The 7,875-nt window shown below is 44.8% G+C and overlaps 1 protein-coding gene across 5 annotated transcripts in view; it reads left to right on the top strand.

Moving 5' to 3' along the window:
- The first annotated feature begins 1,900 nt into the window (after positions 1-1,900).
- The window catches only part of SETD5 (SET domain containing 5), a 77,668-nt gene continuing 71,693 nt past the window's right edge, over positions 1,901-7,875 (top strand). For 4 of the 5 annotated variants that reach the window (XM_037055685.1, XM_037055693.1, XM_037055683.1 and 1 more), the window contains exon 1: positions 1,901-2,230. The gene's annotated coding sequence lies outside the window, so the exon portion shown is untranslated. The remainder of the gene's footprint in view (positions 2,231-7,875) is intronic. The other variant, XM_037055695.1, reaches the window with a different exon arrangement.

The following is a 7,875-nucleotide window of genomic DNA, read 5'->3' as shown; positions in this document are numbered from 1 at the left end:
CTATCAAAAAAAAGAGAGAAAGCCAATAGCATGTGTGAGGGGACTGGATGAGCAAGCACAACAAACAGAAAATAGAAAACGCGCTCCAAGTATGAGTGAGAGCTGCTAAGGTGCCTGACCCTGGTGTTGCAAGGAAGGGGGCCTAAAATTTTAAGATTAAAGTGATTAAATCTTAAATTTTAAGATTTAAAGTGAAATACTGTATTTTCGGAGCTTAGGAAGGGCCTCAAATGGAGTGACAATAAAACTCAGTCTGCCTTTACTCTCTCATTTTATCCCCAAGGGGGAAAAAAAGGCTACAAAACGGACTTCAATTAGAAATACACACGCAGTCTTGCTGTAGTATAAAATCAGTCTGCCCTCCATTTCCCTCCTCCACTCTATTATAATTACTTTGTGACACAAGTCTGTGGAAAGACAAGAGAATTTGGGCTCACCCTCAAAATACACCTGCTCAAACCCCTGCAGGACAACGCCCCGGCACCAGGTTAAGCACGAGCAAAAGAATCCCGCCCCTAATCTAGAAAGAGCGACTCGACATGGAGGCGATGACGAGATCACGGGGGAGGGAGCGATTCTTCTAGGCCCAGGGCGGTCCTTGAGAAACTGGAGGCAACAGAAAACTCCCATAAAGGTATTGCGGCACTCCCCTCCCCCCTCCTAAAAGGGTGCGGCCCTCTCCCCGCCTCTTCCACTGCAGCTCCTTCAGGGTAGCAACTCGCGCCGATTTTCAGAGAACATGCGCCTCCCACCCATAAACAGCCGAGCCGACCCCTGCTCCACTCCTCACTCCCACAGGTCCGGGAGCTGGTCGGGCTAGGAGTCTTTTGGGTGGCGGGCGCCCGGGGCGGAGCCGCGGCGCCACCACCCTGAACTCTCAGCTCAGCAACCCGCCCCCACCTCCAGCGCGCGCTTCCTGCCACGTTGCGCAGGGGCGCGGGGCCAGACACTGCGGCGCTGGGCCTCGGGAGAAGGCGAACCAATGAGCTTCCAACCACTCCCCCCCACCCCGTGCAGTGGTTTCGCTCACTTGGGACCCGAGCCAATAGCAAGGGGCCGTTTCCCATGATTCAGCAACCAATCAGCTGCCAAGTCGGAGCGGCGGGTAAACCGACTCCCCCAAAGGGGAGGGTAGCGGGACGCCCGCACAGGAGTCACTTTCACTGACCCTCCTCCTTGCCGACCCCCACCCCCGTATACCCCACCCCCGCAGGAGGCCGACCGCACCCGTAGATCCAACTCTCCCCACCTACCTACCCACACAACCCAGGGAGCAACGCGAGAGTTCCTAAGCAGCTACGCACTCCCTCCCTATAACTGACAAGTCCTTTACTCCAACCAGAACTCGCCATTTGTGTTTTCACACACGGCGGGAGGAAGAGCGGCCAATCAGTGGCAAAAGCTGAACAGGAAGCGCTCCTCCCTCTGCAGTAGCAATGGCTCCGTCTGGATTCGAGCCTTTTTCTACTCCTCCCTCCCCCTCTGGTCACTGCCGGGCGTACCTCACTCCCGCCTGTCCCTAATCTACTCTTTCCCTACCAACCCAACAAACGTTATTCTCCCAACTTCTCCAGGGAGAAGGGAACCCCCAAGTACCGGTCAAACCACCTCAGCGACCCGTTACCCCCTCCGTAGCCACCAGACAGACCTCCCACCAAAGTTCCATTCCCCTACCTAGCCGAGGCTCTCTGAAGAGCCCGAGCGCTAAGGCACAGCCTCTTCTCTAGGCGGCCGCGGCAGCTTCCGCTGATTAGCGGCGAGTTGGCCAATGGGTGTGGGGCGGTGGGCGGAGAAGCCAATGGCGCGGCGGGAGGGGGCGTGTCCCAGGTGCCCCTGGCGCCGGCGCTGGTAATCCCCGTGCGGTCAGTGGCGTTTCCGCTCGGGCAGCGGCTGAGTGAGCTGCTGCTGCCGCCGCCGCCGCCGCCGCCGCCGTCGCTGCCGCCGCCGGGGGAGGGGCGGCCGCCGCCCGCTTGCGCTCAGAGACTCACGCAGCCCCAATCCCGCCAGTCCGCCAACACTGTAGTGCCGGCCCCCCCTCCTCCCCTGGCCCTTCCCCCACCCTGCCTTTGGTCGCTCCGCCTTTCTGCCCCCACCCCCACCTCACGGGCTCGGGCTATTCCCGGCCAGGAAACGCCGTGGCGCCGCGTTGGGCCTAACTCGAGTCCTGCTGCTTCCCGGGAGTGCCGTGCGCTGCAGCCCGGGCCCAGGCCCCGGCAGCAACTGGGACAAGGTAAGGGTCCGACAGAAAAGAGGGACCTACCCTCACGACCGGGCCCCGAGGGGAGGGAAGGGTCACCTCCTCCGTCTGCCCGCACTCGCTCTCGGGATGTGGGCCTGGCCCTCCCCAGGCCTTTAGCAGGAGGATGTTGCCCCTTCTCATCTCCCTCGACACGCCTTATACACCGTTGCATCCCTCTTTCCCAGGGAGAGAGGCCCCCTTAGTAATTTAGTCGACCCCACTACCCTTTCCATGTTTTTCCTGGATCAGGACGCTTCCCCTCCCCCAACGTCTCTTCACCCCTTTTCCTGGGAACTGCCTACTACTCCACGCTTACCTTTGATTTCAAGATAAGCCTCTCGCTCTTCTCAAAATACACAGGCACACTTTTTTCCTCCCCCAAACCCCCAACCCCCACCCCAATTTGCGCGGCCTGGTGACACACTGATCGTTCAGGAGGCCTTTATATCCCGTTCATAATGTTTCTGGACGCCTTCCCTATCGTTATTGGGTCCCCCATCTGAGGTGATTGCTTCCTTTCCCACACTAAAGACATTACCTCTGCCACCCCTACTTAACATTATTGGGTTCTCAGTGGCGTCTGCCCCAGTATCTCTGAAATAGTCGTATTGAATTTGTAGGGTTCGGGTTTGGAGTTGAGCCAGATTGTGTCGTTCTCCCAGCCTTGGGCGTGGAGAGCAATCACTTGAGAATGTCTTTACAGGCAGAAAAATTTACCCTTTATGAATTCCCATTCCCTTTGCGTGGAAGCTAGGGATGCCAAATGTATGGCGGTGAGAGGTCCTGGTTTTTAAGTAGGTGAATCGCGTGAGAGGGAAAGTTTAACTGTTGGGAAAGCCCCCTTTATGCTAATTTATTCTGTAGAGGTCTTTTGCGTGTTTCATTTCTTAGGGATAACTGATTTTTCGGTTGGATACTGATGCTGCAGCCAGCTCTGCTGGTCTGGGTCAGGGGTGCATATATGACCTGCATTTTCTGCTTTCTCATGTTACTTGTGCAATGTGTTCACCACCACTAACTCATTTCGTGCCCAGACCTCTGGATTCCATTGGGCTTTGTCTATACTTTAGTTCCTTTCTCTCGTTTTCCCCGTGCTTATAGTACAGAAAGAATCCCCAGGTTCTGTGCTAATTTATTCCATCACTTGACTAAACAAGTCGCTTTTAAATGACTTATTTGTAACCAAGGTCATATTTACATATTTACATTTTTTGTTGGGCAGATGTTACATAGGTATACTCTTGAGTTTAGCATTGTGAGCTTTTTCAGGAGAATGTGTACCCCGTATTTTGAAAATTTCTTGGTGGTTGATTTTATATCATTAATGTTTTTAGGTCGCTCTGAAAAGAGTTACAAGTTGTAATTTTAGATGTGTGGAATCTGAGCTAGGACTAAAGTAGAGAATATTCACATAATCAGAGGTTTGGGGACCTCTTGGAGGACACAGGAAAAAAATTTTATCGGATTTCTTCCAGGAAGATCATTTGTTTTCTTCTATAGCCAAAAATTCTGCCCGTTACAGGATTACAGTCTTTCGGGTTTTTTCAGGCTGTCATTAAGATACAAAAATGAATTACGTCTTTTGGTAGGGCATGACACAAGGCCCTGTCTCTGGCTGCAAATTTAAATTTGACTGTAAAAAAGAGTGCTTGAAAAATTGGCCTTTTAAAGACTAAAGCTTAATCTTCACTCCTAAATTGCTGGCTTAATTAAAATGGGTATTTGGAATTTGGTAAATATTGATTTTTCTAATAAAAGGCCCTTAGTTTAAAACTGAAAGGGTGACCTTAGGATTGTTTCTTTCTAACGCGTAATCCCAGCTCTTCTGGCATGGAGTATTGGTCCCAAAAAAAAGTGTGTAAGGAGTGGGGGTGGGGTAAGAAGAAGGTTGTTCCTTTGGGTTGGATCACAGGGGTGAGTATACAAGGCAGCAGCAGCTGCTGGCTCTGGAGCTCTGGTTGCTACGTGAGAAGCTTGAGTAGTGCTGGCTGCTGTCTCCAGGGAAGGACAGCAGTGCAGCGTCCATTAATGGTGTTGGCTGCAGGGAGCTGCACTTAGGCAATGGCTGCTTCAGTATTAAGAAGAAACCTTGCTTTCCTGGGAATTTTCACTGCTGAGCTGGTTTGCATTTTATTGGTGAGAGATGAGAATTCATAACCTACCCATTTATGGATATCAGCATCTGGAAACTGGATCATAGTAAAGTCTTTTTAAATTTTTTGTTTGGTTTTGTTTTGGGGGCAGACTTTTGGTTTTTATCTGTAGACTTCTGCTTAAATAGAACTGAAAGTTCCATTCGAGTTTTAATTTTTCAATCTATTTAAAATGAAAGTAATAATTTAAGGGTCTTTCTGAAAACCAGACAGGAATAAAATCAGGTTTTTTCCTCTTATTGACATGTTTTTCTCCAACTCTTTAATCATTGATTCAGTTTTAATATTTTGTTACGTGTCTCCTGCTTTTCAGTTTTTAGGCCATATTTACTGTATGGAATAGATGTTTTAAAAAACATTTTACTAAATTTGGAATCTTAAACTCAGAATAGAAGTGCCCTTTTCAGAATGATCGTCAATATAAATCTCAAGTATTTTCTTAATTTCTCCATTGCTAATAGACTTCTCCAGATTAAATTATTTTTTTGGAGTTTTATTTATAAAATGGACTCATTATATACGTGTGTGTATGTGTATATATATACATATATTGGATGTAGTCCTCCAGGACCACAAGGATGTGCGTTTGACAGCAGTCCATCTGCACAAAGGCCAGACTAGAAGGAATATTCAGAAATCGGGTAGTGTACACATGCTTGAGAAGATGGCCTCTTAGCCCCTTAGCCTCTCCTCCCCCACAGCTCCTGTACATTAGGAAGATCTCTGATTGAGCAGAACAGTTTGTTGAGTATGGAAGTACTTGAAGGAGAGCCACCCTCCAAATAAACCACCAATTTCATGCAGTACTTAACTGATGCATTGCCCCCCCACCCAAGACTCTTAATATCCTGTATTTTTTTTCTCAGAATTTGATTTATTTGACTTTTGTGTAAATGTACTTAAATTTCACAGTCACTTATAATATATAGCATGACTGTGGAATTTGTGGCAGGGAACCAAAAAGAATGTGTTTTGTCATTCACAAATGTGGTTTGCATTGTCTCTCGCTGATACACAGTGACTAATGAAACAGAATCTTTCACAGGTAATATTTTTAGGTGCTTCTAATTCTTATTACTATTATGTATAAAAGATGCCATATCAGATAAATATGGTTTCACTCATGGTGGCTGTTAATGTTTTAGATATAAATGGTTTGTGTTTAAATTATTACATGTTAAAGTTACCTTATAAAATAATTGCTTTTTCATTTGTATCTCCTGTTGTTTGGAACCCACTGTGATCTTGGTGTAATCATTTGCTGAAAGATCATAGAGGCCTTTTTCACAGGATTTATTTAACCAGTATGATTGAAAGTTTTCATATTTTCTGATACTGTTTGTGTCCAGGAACTTAACATACTTTCTGAAGTTACTCTGGCCTTTCTAGGGGGTAGAGGCTATTTAATTTTGTCTTTGGACAGGAAAATAATATGCAGACAACAACTTTTACTTTGTCCTCTTCATCTCAAAATAATTTATGAAACAGTAGGCCATAGTTAAGGACAGTCAGTGATTATTGGGCACATCTTTCATTGAGAAAGTGGATCGTGAATGGAATAAAACTTTCTTGTAACTTTTGGCTCCACTCTGGTGATTTGTCAGTTTAATTTAAAACTAAAAGGCCTAGCAGTGAAATTTAGTTTGTAAATTTTTTCAGGTATTATAAACTAAAACTTTTTGATAGGGATATTTTAAGACAAAAATTACTTTATAAAATGTGTGAGATAATGTATATTTTAGTATAACTGGTGATTATTTATAATTTGATTTAAAATATCCTTTCAGAAGTGCTCCTTAAAAAAAGTAAATGTACTTATGATAGACAGTGATTGATACCATTCCTTACAGACAAAAATCCCAAAATATGCGGTGAAATTGTATTTTTAACTTTTCACTTGATGCTGTGATTGATTTCGCTTGTAAAAATTCAGGAAAGTTCATGAAAGGTGAGAAAATACAATTTTTTTAACTTACCAATACATACTTTGTTAGAGTCTTGTGAAAAGTATCCTGTTGTATATTCAAGTCTAAATTAAGTAAAAGGTACCCAGTAACTTGGAGGTGGAAGATTATTAGAAAGCATCATTTTAGAGAATTCTTATTCTGACAAAATATATTCAAAATCTTTTAACATTTTATGAAAGGAATTTGAAATATAATAAAGGAACGATGAAGCTAAATCTCAGTCTACTTAAATGAGCCCTCACTGAGCAAGGAATTTGTAATCCCATCCTGCCTCACTCAGTTTTTCCATCATATTGATTTGTTTGCTGAGGACCTCAGGGAGAGGTGTAAGGGTCACATTAACTATCTTTTATATAAAGACAGGGGAAAGGAATTTTCTGTTTATTGGAATAATGTCTTAGTAGTTTTAAAACAGTAAGATTATTGGCCTGTTTTATGTATTCGACTGATGGTTTAGTCTGACTGCTTTCTCTTATGCTCTTCTGTCTTCGCAATATGAAAATTCTCAGAGTTTTGATGGCAAACTGAATAAGAATCATTTTCTTAGCCTTGTTAATTATGTGTATATACCCAGAGCTGGGAACATTCTTTGGCCTGTGTTATGAATCACAAAAAAACAGGGGATATAGGAAGTTAAACAATTTTTTTCTGTCTGGGAAATCAAGTTTTTGATGTGCTACCTACCTAATACAGGGAAAATACCGAATTTCTTGCTGCCCTGTTTAAAAAAATAGATGGAAGCATGGGAGGAGCCTGAGACCTTTGCAGCAGGATTCTGTCTAGGTAGAAAGGAAGATTTTTGTTTCAAATTGCCAGCCGCTTATGTCAGACTGACTCCCTTATTATGCTTCTAGTTGGCCTGTCAATATGGCCAAACAGCTAGATAAGTATGGGGCAGGACAAAGGGCTCTTTGCGCAGCAGGGAGGCAATGTAGGTGGGGGAGGGGCAGGAGGTAGGGAAGACAGGAGGAGGAGGTTCTTTTCCCTGGGAGATTATTCATTTTGGCATACAATTAAAGAAATCATTTGTGCTTCCCACTGAAGCATTGAATTTGTGCCAGCCATATACTATTAACCTGAAATTTTGTATATCCCTGAATATCTGGTGGGGAACCATCCCTTCCTCCAAGGAAAAAATAAAAAATTAAACCTTTGTATAGACGAAAAGAAAATAAATTCCTTGATCTCCACCCTCCTGAAATACAAGTTACCTCCTGAGTAGACCAGTTCTAGAGCATCCAGAGGAGAATTCTCCTTTAAAAATGGAAAGAGAAACCCTGACTGGTGTGGTTTTGTGGGTTGGGCGTTGTCCCTTGTACCAAAAGGTTGGTGGTTCGAGTCCCCGTCCAGGGCATATACCTGGGTTGGGGGCCTGCAAGAGGCAACAAATCTATGTTTCTTTCCCGCATCATAGAGGCCTTTTTGTTTCTCTCCTGCCCTCCCCCTCTCTAAAAAATAAAATTTTTAAAAAAGAGAAAGAATTGGGAAGGAATATTCTATCTGAATAAAACTAATA

Source organism: Sturnira hondurensis, unplaced genomic scaffold, assembly GCF_014824575.4.
Source record: "Sturnira hondurensis isolate 20B ecotype Veracruz unplaced genomic scaffold, ASM1482457v3 Scaffold0008723, whole genome shotgun sequence".
Classification (NCBI taxonomy): Eukaryota; Metazoa; Chordata; class Mammalia; order Chiroptera; family Phyllostomidae; genus Sturnira; species Sturnira hondurensis.
This window is presented reverse-complemented; position numbering and strand designations above follow the sequence as displayed.